The sequence below is a fragment of the Narcine bancroftii genome, chromosome 12, assembly GCF_036971445.1.
Source record: "Narcine bancroftii isolate sNarBan1 chromosome 12, sNarBan1.hap1, whole genome shotgun sequence".
Lineage (NCBI taxonomy): Eukaryota > Metazoa > Chordata > Chondrichthyes > Torpediniformes > Narcinidae > Narcine > Narcine bancroftii.
Window position 1 is genome coordinate 64,797,269 of NC_091480.1, and position 19,409 is coordinate 64,816,677.

The 19,409-nt window shown below is 45.4% G+C and overlaps 1 long non-coding RNA gene across 1 annotated transcript in view; it reads left to right on the forward strand.

Annotated features, from left to right (window-relative positions):
- The window catches only part of LOC138747395 (uncharacterized), a 58,276-nt gene extending 40,921 nt beyond the window's left edge, over window positions 1-17,355 (forward strand). Inside the window, exons 2-3 of the long non-coding RNA XR_011347473.1 lie at window positions 16,297-16,359; window positions 17,236-17,355. This is a non-coding gene — a long non-coding RNA (uncharacterized lncRNA). The remainder of the gene's footprint in view (window positions 1-16,296; window positions 16,360-17,235) is intronic.
- Window positions 17,356-19,409: the final 2,054 nt, after the last annotated feature.

Below are 19,409 nucleotides of genomic sequence, written 5' to 3' on the forward strand. Positions count from 1 at the left end.
TGATGCTGATGGCGAATCTTTGCCTGCCTTATGACAGACTAAAGGCAATTTTGTGTAATATTACATTTCTATTTTATTCCATGCCAATAAGTAGCATCTGATCTGACCTAAAAAGTAAAACTCGAAAGTCTACAGACACCTTGGTTGAAGTAAAAACACGATACTGGAGAAACTCAGCAGGTCAAGCAGTGTCCTTTATGTAGCAAAGATAAAGATACTTCACCGACGTTTCGGGCTTGAGGCCTTCATCAAGGTAGCACCTGCTGAGTCCCTCCAATGATTCTTTGCTCTAGATTCCAGCATATGCACTTTTCGTGTTTCTCTCTTGATTGTTTTGATCCTGCATCAACAAGGCAGCAACTGTTACCAGTTCCCAATTGCTCGCGAGAGGTGAAGGTGAGCAGCTGCAGTCCCTGCGGTGAAGATCCACCCACAGTGTTGTCAGAGGGGAGATACAGGATTTGGACTTGATACCAATAGTGCTGTTCACCTGACTGCTTTAACTTCCTCTCACATTACTTCAATGAATGATTTTTAAAAAAACCCTTAAACAGCTAAATCTGACTAATTTAAGGCTTGGATACCAAGAACTCACTGACCACTAAGAATGTGCACTGATCCTAACTTTAAATAGAAAACTGTCTCACTGGATCATTGGTGAAACAGCAACATTTAATAATGTCCCTTGTTATATCCACAAAATATAAAAGTATTTGAATTTATAGCTGCTGGCTTATCTGTTATGAAGGTTTAAAAACTAAGTTAAATGTTGCTTCGAGAGAAAGAGAAGGAATTCTTTGGGGATTAGATATGAGATTAATGCTATTGGTCCATCTGGCACCTTCAGTTCCTATGTCCCTGGAGTTCTTGACCAAACATAGAACAGCATTAATCACCCAGCAGACAGCAGTGTTCTTTACCCACTGTGAATCAATCATGAAGGAGGCAGAAGGAAGCTGCACATCTCGCCCATCTCTGTCTCCATTCCTTGTAACCGAGGTCGAAAGCACTCTCGTCTGAAAAGGAAGCTCAAGAACGAAAGTATCGTGGTTGCTTGGTTGGATTCGCAAATCAAAACCTTGAAATCAACTGTTGCAGAGAACACCCCCTTTGGTTAATAGGTGAATAAGGGAGGGAGGGCACACCATCAAATGGGATGGGGTGGGGGGTGGGGGGAAACCGTTTGAAATATAAGAAAACGAGGCCAAGAGACACTGCAGTGTCTTTGTGTGGTGCATGTCAATTTTATGTGCTTCATAAAATATTTATCCTTGCAAAGACAGTGATTAATGACAGCTAATCTGGTGGTGTCTTCTCACAGTGTAGCTTACAGCAGAATCTTGCTGCAGATATCCAACACTTTGAAATTCCTGTATGCAGAAAATCCAAACACAATAAAGTGAAAGTCCATGCATAGAGGAAGGTCAAAAACTTTCAAATAATGGGAGGATCAAGACAAGTAAAACCTGACAAAACAGCGTTCTCCGGTCCTCGGTTCAAAACATGCAGACGTACAACCAGACATAACACACATACAGACAAACAATAGACATGCAGCACAAGTATTCATGTACTGCATACAAATAAATGAATGAATAAATAAATAAATAAATAAATATTGTTTTATGAATATTAGAGTCTCGGGTGGTCAGTGCGAGCAGTTCCTTTGGTCGTTCACATTCTCACTGCCTGCAGGAAGAAGCTGTTCCTCAGCCTGGTGGTGTTGGCTCTGATACTCCTGTATCTCTTCCCTGACAGGAGCAGCTGAAAGATGCTGTGTGCAGGGGTGGAAAGGGTCCTCAGTGATTTTGCATGCCCTCTTCAAACAATGATCCTGGTAAATCACATCGATGGGAGTGTGGGGGAGGGAGTCTCCGGTGATCTTCTCTCCCATGCTTATGGACCTGTGGATTGACCTCTGATCCATTTCTCTGCAGCATCCATACCATACTGTGATACAGATGGCCAGGATGCTCTCAGTAGAGCTCCTGTAGAAGGTTGACATGATGGTGGCCGGTAACCTTGCCCAATTCAGTCTTTTCAGGAAGTGCAGTCACTGTTGCGCCTTCCTGACAAGTGAGGAGATGTTGAGTGTCCACGATTGGTCACTTGGTGTATCCACTCTCTCCACTACAGAGTTGTTGATGTGTAGTGGAGGGTGGTCATTCCTGGTCCTCCTGAAGTCCACGATCATCTCCTTCATCTTGTCCACATTGAGACTCAGGTTGATACTCTCGCAACATTTCACGAGATTTTCCACCTCTTCTTTGTAGTGCGACTCATCGTTGTTGTTGACGAGGCCGATGACTGTCGACCTGATGACTCTGTGGGAGCTGGATCTGGTGACGCAGTCATGGGTCAGGGACATGAATAGGAGCGGGCTGAGCACACAGACCTGAGGTACGCCAGTGCTCAGTGTGACAGTGATCGACTTTCTGTTACCGACCCAGTCAGACTGTGGTCTTTCCGTTAGGAAGTCCGGAATTCAGTTGCAGAGAGGTGTATTGAGTCTCAGTGGGGACAGCTTCTCCACCAGCCTTTGGGGAATGATCGTATTAAAAGCCGAGCTGAAGTCAATGAACAACAGCCTGGCATATGAGGCGTCGTTTTCCAGGTGGGGTCAGGATGGAGTCAAGAGACAAGGCTACAGCATTGTCTGTGGAACAGTTTCTTCTGTGTCTTCCATCACCAGTCACTTTAAGGAGTTCATAATGGTGCAGGGTGGCACAGGGTGGCAGTCATTGAGGCCTGTTATTGTCACTCTCTTGGGTGGTTGCCTTGAACCCTGTGGGAATGATCAATTGTTGCAGTGAAGTGTTGAAGATGTCCATGAAGACCTCTGATCAATCCTTCAGTGTCAAAATGCACAGGTTCCACTCGAGGCAGATAGCCCACTCATTGGTGTTGCCTTCTCAGAATTATAATATGAGCTTTCAGTCAGAGCTAACTGTTCTGCTCCTGAGAGGCTAGATCCAGGTCAAATCAGCTTGGGCTGCTTGAAGCGAGATGTACCCCCTGACCGAGAAGGTTTATGGAGGCTAGGACAGGTGTTGGATCTACAATGCGTGGGAACCATTGAAGAGTTGGACAACATGGGAGAGAGCAATGCTGCAAGAAATTCATTGACCTTACATGAATGCTCAAGGGCAGTGGATCCATCTTCAAACCCTGCGTCCAGCCAACAGCATCACTAAGCCCTGGGTACGCCACACGCCCATCCACCACCTCCCAACAACTTCTGTCAAGCTTTCATTCACCCTCTGCCCACCACCCTGGCCACTGCAGGAAAACTCACGGCTCACTCACCCTCCCATCCTGGAACTCCACCCAGCCTTGCTGCTTGCCTGTGCCCTAGCCAGGCTGGACTGCTGCTATCCAAGCAGAAACGATGCAGCCCACTGATAGATCTTGAAGACCTGAGCTGCTCAAGATCATAGTCCAAGTCCACCTTTGCTCTACTGAAAATCAACAGCCTTCCACCAGCATGGGTAGCCACTAGAGTTGCACTGAACAATAGGTTGATCGAGCACAGTTGACTGAGCTGGGGCTTTTTTCTTTGGAGTGATGAAGGATGAGAGGTGACTAAATAGAGGTATAAAAGATTTTGAGGGGCTTAGATAGGGTGAAAAGACAACACCTTTATCCTGGGGCAACAGTCGGAAATACCAGAGGATATCTGTTCGAGGTGAGTGAAAGAAAGTTTAGGGGAGAAGTCAGGGGTAAGTTTTTTTTACACAGAGAGTGGAAGGTGCCTGGAATGCATTGCCAGGGGTGCTGCTGGTGGAGGCTGGTACAACAGACTCTTGGAAATGCACATGGATTTAAGAAAAATAAAGGGCTATGGGCTGTGAGGGAAGGAAGGATTAGATTTAGGTGGAGTGTGCTGACCGATTGTAGTACGATTCGGTAGGGGAACACCAATACTTCTGAGTGTAAAGCCCTGCAAAAGGTAATGGACGCAGCCCATGACATCACAGGCAAACCCCCCCCCCACCATCTACAGGGAACGCTGCTGCTGGAGAGCAGGAGCAATCATCAAGGATCCACTCCACCTAGCACACGCTCTGTTCTCACTGCTGCCATCAGGAAAGAGGTCTCGGTGCCACAAGACTCGCATTACCTGGTTCAGGGACAGCTGCTCCCCCTCCACCATCAGACTCCTCAACCACAAACTCAATCAGGGACTCATTTAAGGGCTCTTAATTTTGCACTTTATTTTTTTAAAAATTCTCTCTGTATTGCCCAGTTTACATTCGTTATCTGTTTACTGTTCTTTATTTGATTGCATATGTACGTTGTGTACAGTTTTTTCTTTGCACTACCAATAAGTGGTAATTCTGCCTGGCCCACAGGAAAAAGAATCTCAAGGTTGTATGTAATGTCGTATATGTACTCTGACAATAAATCTGAAATCTAGGTTGATAGAGGTCGGCACATCCAGGAAAGGCCTGCATTGTGCTGTAATGTTCAATACTTCTAAGTAACCAGACAGGTAAAGGCACCTAGATAATTGTCTGTCGACACAGAGATTATACAATTTTATGAAAGTCTGTTGTAGATATCTGTGATGTGAGCTGGATCAGATTGAGGGTGAAGAAAAGAGATATGAATGATAGAAGCATTGTTCAAAAACAAAATTACTCCTGATTCCAAATTTAAATGAGAAAATGCTGAAAATCCTCAACAGGTTTGGAAGCTTCAGTGCAAAGAAAATCATTGTTGTTTCATCAGGAGCCATTTTATCTTTCTCTTTACACAAACATTGATTAAAATCTTAATTCTCCAGAAGAAAATCCTTCACTGCAGGCAGATTTGCAAAAGTGGGCGGAGAGTAGCATTGAATGTCTGGATCTTAAACAAGATCAGGGACTGTTGTTCAGCTGCCATCCTGGAGACTTTAAGCCTTTTGCATTTAGCTCTTTGTATCTCAGAAACAATAAATATTAAGCACTTTGCAGCATTTTCAGGCTGGAATCTGGTTGCATTCGATAGAAATTTTTTTAAAATTCCAACTTAAACAAGATTGAACTTGGACTAAAATAGGGAAGTAAAGCTGAAATAGCTGACCTTCTGATTGTAAAAACAACACATCAGAGACATGGAGTTTCACCCTGTGAGGACTTCACAAGAAATATTTCATGGAAAGAAATTTGAAAGTTATTGTTTGAAATATTTTAGATCTCGAGTTCAGCTTCTTTGCTTGATGCTTTCGGAATGGATTTTTAAAAATTAATTTATGGAATGCATGCATCACAAGGAAGTCCAGCATTTATTGCTCCTCCTTTATTGCCCCTTGAGAGTGATAGTGAAGCTGCTGTTTGGTAGGGGGTTCTGGACCCAGTGTTAATGAACTATGGCATATGACTTGGTGGGGTGTTGGGAAGGAGTGGTGTCACAACAACAGCCTTGCACTCAATGTTAGCAAAACCAAGGAAATGACCGTGGACTTCAGGAAGGGGAAATCAGGAGAACACAAACCAGTGCTCATCGAGGGTGTCAGTAGTGGAGAGGGTCAAGAACTTCAAATTCATGGGTATCAACATCTCTGAGGATCTGTCCTGAAGCCTCCATGTCGATGCAATCACAAAGAAGGCTTACCTGTGGCTTGAGGTGATTTGATACATCACCAAAGACTCTTGAAAACTTCTACAGGGGTAGCAAGGAGAGCATTCTGTCTGGTTGTATTACTGTCTGGTATGGAGGTGCCAATGCTCAGGACAAGAAAAACCTCCAGAGTGTTGTTAGCTCGGCCTGCAACATCACAGGCTCCAGTCTTCACTTCGAGGATATCTACAAGAGGCGGTGTCTTAAGAAAGTAGCCTCTGTCCTCAAGAACCCCTTTCATCCAGACACTCTGCTACCTTCGGGAAAAAGATACAGGACCCTGAAGACGAGCACTCAGTTGCACAAGGACAGCTCAGCTTCTTTCCCGCTGCCATCAGATTCCTGAATGAACAATGAACCACAGACATGGCCTTAGTTTGTCTTTTTCTTGCACTATTTTATTTATTTTGAAATGTGGTTTATATAAATGTTCACACTGTGATGCTGCCACAAAACAACCAGTTATGGCAATACATTCTAATTCTGATTCTAGCTTTTGTGGTAGAAGTTGCAGGGTTGGGAGGTGCTGTTGGAGTAACTGAGGAACTTACACAAGCCTTGTTAATTTAACTTGTTGAGAAAAAAAGTTCTCTCTTCCTTTCCTGAAGGTACTGACTCACACTCAAATGGAACTTTGTTCCTGGATATTTGCAGCTTTTTTATGCTACCCCTTCTGTGTAAAAGGCACTGACACGGAATGGGGGGTAATTCCAGTTCTGGCTTTTTTCTGGCAGCAGAGGTAGGCACAGTGCCAGAACACCATCCGTGTAAAAGGGCAATCTGGCATTCCGGGACCAAACTGGGAAAGGAATATGATGTTGTGATGACACGTCATGTGTGCAACCTGTCAGTGGGAAATTTGAAAATTTTAAAGCAGCAGGCAGGAGTCACATCTAACGTTGGTAATGTCTGTGAATTGGGGTGGGGTGGGGGGGGGATGGGGGATAAAGAGATCCGTGAGCTCCTTATCCTCCGAGCTGAGGACAAAATTGGGCAACGTATTACAGGAATGGTAAATGACGGCCTGATATTGGAAAGGCTTGCACAAAAATTTGCAAACTGTGGCTTTCCTTGGGACAAGGCACAGGTGACAAGCAAGTTGAAAAGCCTGCAAAAAGAATACCATCAGTTGAACAACCATAACAGCAGGAGTGGTAGAGGGAGTTTGGACTGGCCATATTTTGATCTGTAGCAGCGTTTTGGGCACAAATCACTCTGCAAACCTGAAAAAAAAAGCAAAAGAGAGCACCCCCCAGTGTCACTGAGCATCTGTTGATTCACCTCAAGCGGTTCCGCAGCCTCCGCAGCTACACAGAGTCCAGCCCAAACCACTAGCGACCTGAGATCCAGATCTGAACCTCTAACACAGTCAGAAACCCTTCAGCATTTTCACCTTTGGCACCCTCTTGTATCCCGGTTGGTTCCGATATCTGGTACTCGTTCAGCCAGTTTCGAGCCAGTCTCTAGTACTCCACATCCCGGCGCGAATCTCCCTATAGCAGTCTCCAGCAGCCCATAGCCTCCGTGGGTTCCTTACTTCAATTCCCCAGCAGCCTGCCACATGCGTAGGTCTTTCAGCTGCAGAGCCCCCTCACTGGTCCACTGCTGTGTTCACTGTCCCACGGGTCATCTCCTCTGCTTCTCCTTCTCAAATGGGGGGTGTGGTCTCCCCATTTACTGGTGCCCTGTGCCAGTCTTCCACTCCCCTGGAGTCTGCAACCGCTCATGGCTGCTGCCAGTCAGAGACGCCGCCATCTTGGGCACAGATCCCGCAGTCGTGGGATTTTAAGTGAAACTACTGTCGACTCCTTTAATGGCCTGTTCAAAGCCTTTGTGAAGCCGATGGCAGTTGACTGGGTGGTTGGACCCCGCGGAAGCAGTGTATCTTTGCTACTCGCTCCCTGTGTAAGATCCACGCCAGCGCTGTCGTAACACTGGCTCCGGTAGTGCCACCGTTTTCAGTAGATAGATAGTAGCGTTCAAGAGGCTTCTAGATAGACATGTGGATATATAGGGAATAGAGAATAGAGCAAGCAGCAGCGTTTTTTGTTTAATTTGGGCATCATGTTCAGTGCCTGTGCTGTACTGCTCCATGTTCTATGTCAGGCTTGATCAGCCTTGAAGCCAACTCCAGCCCCTATAAGGAGTCGAAAAACTCCCACCATGTCTACTAAATCCATGATCTCCATCACTGGGAAGGCTCATGAGAACATCAGCCTGTGCAGGATCCCTTCCTCTTAGCACACATCACCTTGATTTGGAAATAAATCAATACGGTGGTTTATAAAGGCAACTCCCCATCATTTTCTCAAGGTCCGCTAAAGATGAATAAAAGATTCCAACGTCTTATGAATGATTATAAAATATCTCACAAGGGCTCAAGCCTGAAACACTGGTTCTGTATCTTGATCTTTGCTACATAAAGGACACTGTTTGACCTGCTGAGTTTCTTCAGCCTCGTTTTTACTTCAATGAACATTTACTGAACAAATCATGGAACACTTTTTTGTACTTAATTAATTGAAAAATAAAATCATTGTTTCACCTCACCTTCATTAAGCAGTTTTCTCAATGTTTAGTGGTGTCTGTGAAATGTTTCAGTTCCACTGTTATACTGTGTTGCATTGCTAAATACTAAATCGCCTCAGTAAAGTGGCGAATATCTCACATTCCACACATTGCTGAGTCAGTGTTGGTTAGCCCACACACAGATAAAGCAGAATGTTTGACTTCGTTCTACTGCAGAATGCTCTCACACAGTACAACTATATCATTACAGACAGAACTGAAACGTTTGAATTTGATAACTTTTCTCGTAACTGCCATGAATCATATTGCCTTGAATGTGCTGTTTGGAATCTTGTGCCAAGCCATTCTGTTTCAATGAGCTATAAATATTTCAGGCCAGAGCAAAAGATAAAATGCACAAAATGGTGAGAACAGCCCAATCAGGGAAGTGGTTAATATATGACTTCCTTTCTTTAGATGTCTGCAAGATAATTGTTTAAAATAACCCGCACAACTATAACATTTTAAAATTGACATTCAACTGCGTTAAAATGCAATGAATGCTTCCCAACATTTTTCTTTGGAAGAAACATGACCCAATTCCCTGATGATGGCTTGGAAATAGCACTTTTCTGCAGGTTATGGCTGATGTTTTCAAACCTGACAACTAAAGCCAGTGAACAACTTCTCAATAAGGCATTATGTCATGCACGCGCCATTTCTACTTCATGGTTTGAGGTTCCTTTATTGCCATGTCGGCAAATGCACAAAATTTGTTGACTTCTGTATGCCCGTAAAGGGACACAAAGAAGCACCTCTAGTCCAGAGCTACCACCAAGAAAAGAGAAATATAAGAGTCTCTTCAGAGACCTTGAGGGTCTGTGGATCCTACCACCTTCTCAGATGTGTCCGACTCCTCTGCCTCTGTAACCTCTTTAGCCGCATGGCCTCCTGTCCATTCCAGAGGTGAACTTAACTCCAGGTATATGAGTCACCCTCCTCGGCTTGCTTCCGAATCCACGATACGATTAGGAAGTTGTCAGCACCTGACGCCCTTCAGAAGTCCTGCGCGCTATCGGCCCTCTCACAGCTGCCTGACCAGATAACCTGGTTCCCAGAAGCCAGTTTCTAGCAGCTCGTGGCCTGGTGTGAGTCCTTCGGCCACTAAGCTGCATGGTGGTCTGCTGCTGTAGGGTCCTGGCTGCCAAGCATGGACATCAGCATTTTGGTTGTTGACGACCGTGGATTCTTCGATGTAATAAAAGCGCCACAAGTCCCGTTCTACAGGCCGTTTAAACCTGCATGGGCATGACAACCGGGCAGTTAAGACTTCATGGAGGAGTGCTCCCAACGCCTCCTGGGTCCACGTCATTTCACAATCAACAGAAGGAAATCAGTGATGGCCCAAATCAAACCTTTCTGAAGATGCAGGTTTATGGATGGTTGATAAGGAGTTGCACAATTGGGAGCTGCAGTAATTTTACCCATGAATTACTTTTCACCTTGAACCCAATTTCGATAGGAAGAAGTAAAACACGAAAGTCTGCAGATACCGTCGTTCGGTAAAAACACAATGCTGGAAAAACTCAGCAGGTCAAGCAATGTTCTGCATCCAGTGCTCTCGTTGTGGCCTTCTCTACATGGGACAGACCAGGCACAGATTGGGAGATTGCTTCGCTGAGCACCTTCGCTCTCTTCCCATCAGTAACAGGGATCTCCCACTGGCCAACCGTTTCAATTCTGCACTCCATACGTCTATCCATGGCCTCATGTACTATTCCACCAAGACCACCTGTAAATTGGATGAACAACATCTGGGCACTCTCCAACTGGATGGCATTAACATCGACTTCTTTGGTTTCTGTTCACCTGCTCTCCATTCTCCCTTCCCTCTCCAGTGACAGAGCCATCCCCCCTTCCCCCTCCCTTATCCACCTATTACTTCCTGCCCTGTGGGACCGTGCTCCTCCACCTGACACCCCACCCACTCCCCCATCATTTTGTTTGGGTGCCTGCCTACATTTTGCTCACACCTTGATGAAGGGGCTCAAGCCTAATATGTTGGTTATGTATCTTTATCTTTGCACTATATAGTACGCTGTTTGACCTGCTGAGTTTCTCCAGCATTTCAATAGGATCCATAATCCGTCTCATGGTTGCCTGGCATGGAACTGACCCAAATCACGCTACAGAAGGCCACTGAGCCAGTGTAAGGTCTTTGAGGAACAATGAAGTTCATAAAATCTTGAGCATTTTGGGCCATTATATACCAGGGAAATATTGAACTGTTTAGGTACTCCACCTCCCCAGTTCTCAGTTTGTAGTCTTGTGGGTCACAGCCCCTCAAGAGCTCATCAAGGAAAGTTTTAAACATGAAGATGGTTTCTGCCGCCACCACCTTTTCAAGCAGTGAGCTCAGAATCAGAATCAGAATTTATTGTCATGAACATGTCATGAAATTTGTTGTTTTGTGGCAGCGTCACAGGGCAAATATTCATATAAACCACCTAACAAAAATAAATAAAAATAGTGGATTAAAAGTCAAAGTGAGGCATTGTGTCTTTGGTTCATTGTACATTCAGGAATCTGATGGCGGAGGGGAAGAAGCTGTCCTTGTGCCGTTGAGTGCTCATCTTCAGGCTTTTTCCTGATGGTAGCAGAATGAAGCCTGGCCTGGGTGGTGGGGGTCTTGAGAATAGAGGCTGCTTTCTTAAGACACCACCTCTCATAGATGTCCTCGATGGAGTGAAAACTGTTGCCCTTGATGTCGCAGGCTGAGTTAACAACCCTCTGGATTTTTTTTCCTGTCCTGTGCATTGGCACCTCTGCACCAGGCATTGATGCAACCAGCCAGAATGCTCTCCACGGTCTACCTGTGGAGATTTTCAAGAGTTTTCGGTGACGTACTGAATCTCCTCAAACACCTCGTAGAGCATAATCCCCAGTACCCTTTGTGCAACAGTATTCTTGTTGTAACCTCACTAATATTTACTGTATACTTGCAAACGTTGCCTGCTCCCTGTGCCAGCGCCTTCACTCTTTCCCTTATCCCTGCAATTTTCTTTTCTTATCCAATTCCTTTCTGAAAGCTACCATTAAATTAGAGCCCATCATCCTATCAAGCAGTACATTCCAAATCCCAACTATTCATTGTGTGAAAAGTTGCCTTTGGTTTGTATGCCACACTCCTTCAATCTGTGCCCTCTTGTTATTTATTGACTCCAGACGATAAAAACTGTTCTTCTTTTGAACATGTTCCTCATTCTGGGAAGAACAACCCCATTTTCTCCAATCCAATTGCATAACTTGTCACTCTTCATCTTTGCAATGTAGAAACAGCTGCCTTTTGATAATCCCCTGATTATCCACCCAAAATGCAAGATAGCAAAGTACATCTGGTTTGAGTCGTACAACAGGGGCTTTGGTCCACCTCATCTATTCTGACCAAGTTGGTACTCTGGGCTCCTGTCATTTGCCTGCATTTAATCTATATCTTTCGAAACCCTTCCTATTCATCTGTCCAAATAATATTTTGAACGTCAAAATTGTAACCTCTTCTATAGTTTCCTCTAGCAATTTGTTCCAGACATGGACAACCCTCTGAGTGAAAATCTTGCCCTTCAGGTCCCTCTTAAATCTCTCCCCACCCACCTTAAACCTCTAGTGCAAACATTGTCAACTCTGGAGAAAAGACTGTGAGCATTCACTTTATCCATGCCCCTCATGATTTTATAAACCTTTATAAGGCTTTCCTCATCCTCCTACACTCTAAAGACCCAGACTACCTATCCTTCCTTATAACTCCTGGTGAATTTCTTTTGCACCCCTTCCAATTTATTGATATCCTACTGTAACAGGGTGACCAGAACTACAGAGTACTCCAAATATGTGCTCACCAGTACCTTGTACTGTTGTTTGCGAAAGACGGAACACTGGGAGGGCAAATTAGCTCCAACATTCCATGTCCCATACCACACCCAACCACTCTTGGTCCAACACCCGCTATGTAAACTCACTGATAAACAATGACCGCTCATCGGAGAGAGAAGGAAACTGATATTGCATATAGATTCAAGCACCACCGTCTCTCATGAGCTCAGGGGCAGAGAAAAGGAGTAACATAAATATGGTTCTCATGTGGTTCAAAGCTTAAAAAGATATGGATAATTAAATGAATGTTGAGGGGAAAATAGAGCATGGTTTGATTTAGTTTATATCTTTAATAAGAAATAAAATAAATTTAATTTAGTTTGTTACTTTGTTATACAATTTTTTTATATAATTGCAATCATGTAATAATAACCAGAGATGATAAAGAAGCACAATTTTGGAATCTGGATGAAGGAGGATGTGATGGGATTATTTACATGTGAGATCACAATTCCTTTTCCTTTATCCTTGGAACACAAGCACGTGGAAGACTCCTCCAAGTTAATATACCATCCTGACTTGGAAACATACCACCATTCCTACATCATCACTGGGTCTAAATCCTGGACAACTCTCCCCAACAGCACTTGCAACAAATGAAGGATTCCCCTTGTTCTCACCTACCACCTCTGCATCGAACACATCATCCTCCATATTTTCCTATCCCCTACAGCATGATCCCACCACCAGACACATCTTGCCCTCCCTGCCTCCTGTAGCAACTGCTCCCTCCATGACTCTCTCATCCTCTCATCCCGTCCCATTAATCGCCACTCCCACCCCCCCAGCACCTTCCCCTGCAGCCGTAGGAAGTGCCACACTTGCACCCACACCTCCTCCCTCACCCCAATTTGGGCCCCTAAACCGTCCTTACAAGTCCTTGCATTTCACTTGTGTATCCGTGGGAGTGATCTACTGCCTCCAGTGCTTCTGTTGTGACCTTCTCTGCATCGGAGAGACTGGACACAGACCAGGAGATCGCTTCACTGTGGACCTTTGCACTGTCCGCGTCAGTGACAGGAATCTCCCAATAGCCAGCCATTTCAATCCTGTGCCCCACTCCTGCATTGATATGTCTGTTCATGGCCTCATGTACTGTCTTACCAAGACCATCCATACATTGGAATAACAGCTCTTGATTTTCTGTCTGGGCACTCTCCAACCAGATGGCATTAACATCGAGTTCCCTGGTTTCTGCTAGCCCCTTTCTGTTCTCCCCATCCCTCTGTCTTCTTCCCTCCAGCTCCCCACATCCCCCTCCCCCAACTTGCTGGTGTGCCCTCCCTCCCTTATCCACCTATTACCTCTTGTCTTCGGAATTGTTCTCCTCCTCCTATCCTTCCCCTCCAACCATTTTGTTTGGGCACCTGTCTACATTTTGATTGTATCTTGATGAAGGGCTCAAGCCTGAAACATTGGCTTGTATCTTTATCTTTGCTCAATAAAGCACACTGTTTGACCTGCTGAGTTTCTCCAGCATTATGTTTTTACTGTTCCCCCTACCACAGCACTTTTGGAGCAACTTTACCAGAAGGTCTGCAGTAGTTCAATGGAGCGGTTCACTCCAAACACACACCCGCCACCTTCTCAAGGGCAGAGATGGGCACGGCACAGTTGGCGTAATGGTTGGCGCAACACCTTTACAGAACCAGTGACAGGGACCAGGGTTCGAATCCTGTGCTCTCTGTATGGAGTTTGCAGATTCTCCCCATGTCTGAGTGGGTTTTCCTGGGGTCTCTGGTTTCTCCCACCATTGGAAATGTACTGAGGGGTAGGGGTGTAGGTTAATTGGGTGTAAATTGGACGGCACAGGCTCGTGGCCCAAAATGGCCTGTTATCGTACTGTATGTTTACATTTAAAATTTAAAAAATTTAAATTTAAATTTAAAATTAATGCTGGCCTTGCTGGTGATAACCCCACCTCACAAATGCATATAACGAATTTTCTTTTTCTTCATAGAAATCATAAGCTTGTCAATTTAAAGATGAAAAGATAATATCACATTGTGAAAACAATTACTCATTATTTTCGGAGCCTCGGGAGATGATGCAGCAGATTAGACACTGGCCTTTCTCTCTAGATCCAGGGCACAAATCCAGCTGAGTTACATGGCGCTGCAGGACCGAATGACCACTCAATTCGTATTAAATAAGCTATCATTTGTCAAACCATTTTTCCATTGGATGCTTTATTTGTTTGGGTTGCCTGATGCCCTGCAATTTGTTGTTGAAAAGATTCTTCCACAGGTTTGAGAGAAAAGGCTTGACTAACACAAATATACAGAGCTGAAGTTCAGTGGCAAGCAGCCACAATGAGAAACACCCAATATGTCTTCCAAGGATGTACAAGATTGCTGTTAGAGGCAATGAGGCAGTTGTGCTTTTTTAGAAGTTCCACCTGAACAAAGGATGAATAAAAAAAAATGCCTTTCACACATTTTTTTCAGCCAGTGAAATACTGTTTAAAACTGTATCGGTGTAATGCAGGAAATGGAGAGGAATGCAAAAGTCTGCAGATGTTGCGACTGTGGTAAAAACACACAGAAATGCTGGAGGAACTCAGCTGGTCTCACAGCGTCCAGAGGATATAAAGATATATTACTGATGTTTCGGGCCTGAACTCTTCCTCAAGGAATAAGCAAAGAACAGGAAGGCAAGATTTACTAGGACGTTTGGAAAAAGGTCTTATGAGGCTGAGACTGACATCAACCACACGAAGCAGAGTGAAGGTTAAATGCAGGCTTTAATAGAGTGATACCTACAGCTAGGCTTTGCCTCTGTGCAAGCCCAAGTCAGAAGGAGGAGCATGACCTCCGATCGGCTTTATATACAGGGTCGTCAGGTGGTGGCCCCTGGTGACCTAGTGGTGTAATGGCATATCACCACATTCACCCCCCCTTAAAGGAATTTGACCACTCCCCCCCACCCCGCAAGTTCATAAGTCCAGGATCTGGCAGGCTTTCCTTTGTCTCTTGGACCTTCGGGGTACTGGGGCAGGGGAGGTGAGGGGTATTGGGAGCAGGGGTATTGGTCCTGACTTTGGGTGGTTGAGGGTGCTGGGCTGCTCATCAGCTGCTGAGTAGGGGTATGCTGGGGGGATGTAGGGCTTTTCGGATGGGCACCAGCTGTTGGGGGTGTATTGGGTGGCAGTTCGTTTTGGGGTGATATGATGGTTGGTTGTCCTGGTGTCTGCTGTCCGTCTTGCTGGTCCGTCGGGGTCTGTGGGGCTGTGATCCTTCCTCATCGTACACGATACTGGCCGGCGCGATGTCCCTGATGGCTACCAAATCTTCCCGTCCGTCCCTGAATGTGACGACCGTGTAGTGGGGGTTTGCGTGCCTCAGCTCTACTGGCTCCACCAGCGGGTCCGTTTTGTGGGGCCTGCAGTGCTTCCGGAGGAGCACCAGACCCAGTGTCATAAGCCATCTAGGCAGCACCGTGCCCGTCGCAGCTTTCCTTGAAAATGAAAACAAGCGGTCATGTGGAGTTGTGTTTGTGGCAGTACACAACAGTGAGTGTATCGAATGTAAAGCCTCCGGTAACATGTCCTGCCATTTTGCCATGGGTAGGTCTTTTGTCTTTAAGGTCAACAGTACTGTTTTCCCTTTCCACTTGCCCATTACCCCTGGGATTGTAGCTTGTAGTGTGGCTTGTGGTGATACCTCCATCCCCTAGGTACTGCTGGACTTCTGCACTCATGAATGCAGCACCTCTGTTGGTGTGTATATTGCTGGGGTACCCACACATGATGAAAATAGATTGTAGGCACTTTATTTCTGTGGCTGCCGATACATCGAGGCATGGAATTGCGAAAGGGAAGTAGAAGTATTCATCTATGGCGTTAAGGAAGTAGACGTTCCAGTTGGAGGAGGGGAGCGGGCCTTTAAAGTCGAGGCTGAGGCGTTCAAAGGGTCTGGTGGCTTTTATCAATGTAGCCCTGTCTGGCCGGTAGAACTGCGGTTTGCATTCCGCGCAGATGGGACAGCCCTTGTTTACTGTCCTTACCTCCTCCACTGAGAACGGGAGATTGTGGGTCCTTATGAAATGGAATGATCTAGCGACCCCTGGGGGGCCCAGCTCATTGGGCAAGCTTTGCAGCTGGGATGTGTGATTGAGGGCCGTGCAGATGCCCTTGGACAGCGCATCTGTGGGCTCATTGAGCTTCTCAGGGCAGTATAGAATGTTGTAATTGTACGTGGACAGTTCTATCCTCCAGCGCAAAATTTTGTCGCTTTTTATTTTCCCCCTGTTCAGGTTGTCGAACATGAATGCCACGGATCGTTGGTCCATGACCAGAGTGAAGCGTTTACAAGCCAGGTAATTCCTCCAATGCCTCACCACTTCTACGATGGCCTGTGCCTCCTTCTCCACTGCCGAGTGTCCCACCTCTGACCCCTGTAAGGTCCGCGAGAAAAAGGCTACCGGTTGTCCCTCCTGATTCAGTGTGGCCGCTAGTGCTACATCTGAGCCATCCGTCTCCACTTTGAAGGGGATCGTCTCGTATATGGCCCGCAGGGTTGCTTTTGCAATCAGGTCCATAATCTCTGTAAGGGCTTTGACAGCCGGCAGGCCGAGGGGAAACTTTATGAGTGGGTGGGACCTGTCGGCATAGTTGTGTGAGAAACAGAAGTACCTTCACAGATTTCGCTCGAGACAAAAATTAAGAACAAAGAACATTTATTGGGTGCTTCCCCTTACCCTGGGACTACACACACATACTGGGGCTCACCCAACTTTTATACAGTTCATTTCAGTGTAGAGGTATCCTCCCCCCCCTAACATTCTTCTGCCTCCTGGATTGGTTCTGCCTTTGTCCTTATTCACACCTCTCAACCCCCAGGACTTACTCTACAGAACCTGCTAATTCTTTCTATCACTATATTGTACTTGCGTAACCCTTCCTCACACTCTTATCGCATCCCTACTCAGCACTTACTTAACTTCCTCTAGTCTAGTCTATTATTCTTTATTTTATTCATATAATCTAATATCTCTCACAGTTGGGAACCCACTGTGCATAGTAGTGAAGAGTCCCAAATATCTCTTTAACATTTTCTGTGTGTGAGGGACTAGAAGGTCTAGGAGTGGGCGCATGCGGGCAGGGTCTGGGCTGATTTCCCCATTTTGTACTACTTATCCCAGAATGACTAGTTTCTTAGCACTAAAGGCGCATTTGTCCTTATTGTATGTTAGGTTATGTTCCTTAGCTGCCTGGAAGAAGCGCCTGAGGTTCGCATCATGATCGGCTTGAGAATGGCCGCAAATGGTAACATTGTCAAGGTAAGGGAACACCGCCTGGAGTTGATACTCTTCTACTATGCGGTCCATCTCCCGCTGAAACAGTAACACCCCATTAGTGATGCCGAAGGAGAGACAGAGAAACTGGTATAGTCTGTCATCTGCCTCAAATGCCGTGTATATGTGGTCGCTCTTTCTGATGGGCAACTGATGATACGCTGCCTTGAGGTCTACAGTGGAGAACACCTTTCACTGCGCAATGCTGTTCACCATGTCTGCTATGCGTGGTAGTGGGTAGTCGACCATCAACCACTGCTTCTTCCCCAACCTTACTACAACTACTTGGGCTCTCAGGGGCTGGAGCTCTTCTCAATAATGCCCTCTTGTAGGAGTATGCGAACCTCTGCTCTAATGAACTCTCTATCCTGTGGGCTGTACCTCCTGCTCTTGGTGGCTATTGGTGTTCAGTCTGGGTTGAGATGAGTGAATAGCGGGGGAGATTCTACATTCAGGGCTGTCAGGTTACAGTGCTGTTTTTCTCTTGAGGAATAGCGGGGGAAGGGGCCCATTGTAAACCATTGTGATGTTCTCCAATTGACATTAAAAGTCCAGCCGGAGCAGGACAGGAGCACAGAGATTGGGGGGGGGGGGGGGTGGAGGGGAGAACTAACAATTTAAATTCCTCATACTAGGTGTTTTGTATTTCCGATGTGACCTTGCAGAAGTATGTCTCTTTTTCTGTGTGGCTATTGGACGCAAACAAAATCTGGTGGTCACTAGAGTATGTGTTCAGGACAAGGAGCTCTACTAGCCCCTGGTCTATGAAACTTTCAGTACTCCTGCTGTCCATCAGGCAATTTACTTTCGACCCATTAATTTTAATACTAACAGACGCATTTGATAAATTGCCTGGTTCAGACGTAGAGAGGCCAGCATGGCATGTCCTCCGTTCTGGTATTCAGCATCCTGATCATAGTAGAACTCTGGGTCGTATTCCTCCCCTGATGGTGGTGTCCTCTGTCCGGCATCCTTTGTCCAACATGGTCGGCTGCACATGGCACTCTGTTTCTGTCTACCTGAGGAGGAAGAAGAACTTTCCTACCTCTCATTTGCATGAGAAGAGACTTTGGAGGGAGCCTTAGGGCTTCTGCAGACTTCTGCATAATGCCCTTTCTTTGCAGTTTGAACAGCTTCTCTAGCTGGGCAGAGAGATCTGGGGTGCTTGTGCTGCCCGCAAAAGGAGCACTTGGAGTGTTCCAGTGGGGATCCTGCTGCTAGATGTTGCCCTTGGGCACTAGTGTTCCTCTCCCTGTGCAGGGCAAATGATTCCAGCAGTGTATACTCCTCCAGTTCCTTTCTAGTATCTTCCAGACCCTCTGCGATCATTTCTCCCTCCTCCAGCCTGAATGTCCCCTTTACTAGCAGCCTCTGCCTGATCTCGGTAGATCTGGCGCCCGCTATAATCCTGTCTCCTATGAGCTCATTCGCATACTCTTGAGCAGATAGTTTTAAAAGTACACTCCGACCCTAAGGGGTCTGAAATTGGATAAATTTCAGATTGCTTTTATTCGTTTCACTTTAGCTGTTGCGAGAAAATATATTGCAGTAATGTGGAAAGATTAGTATTTAAGGTCGCATAATGAGTTGAAACCTTGTATTTATTTAGAAAAAAAATAACATAGAGATTACATGATAATTATTCTTTTTTTATTTCAATGTGGGATCCATATTTAAAATATATGGGTCTTAGTATATGTTAATTATGATATTTTAATTTTTAAAAAAAATTTTCATATATGTTGTATTATGGTATTTTAATCTTTGTAAAAGGCTCCAATAGTTTGTAGAAATAGGGATAGTTTGGGGATTTTTTTTTAGGGGGTTGGGGTTGGTTATTAATTTACTAATTTAAGATTATCTATTTTACTAATGTGTTTTTGTAATAAGAGGGTTTGTATTTTTGATTGTATCATCTTTTTAAAAATATTATAAATAAAGTTTTTTAAAAAAGTACACTCCCAAGCTAAGTCCTTCAGGGCGAGGATGAAATCCCGAACAGATTCCCCAGCTTGCTGTGACCTGGTCATGAGCCTGTGTCTGGAGTGGAGCTCGCTGTGTCCTTTATTATA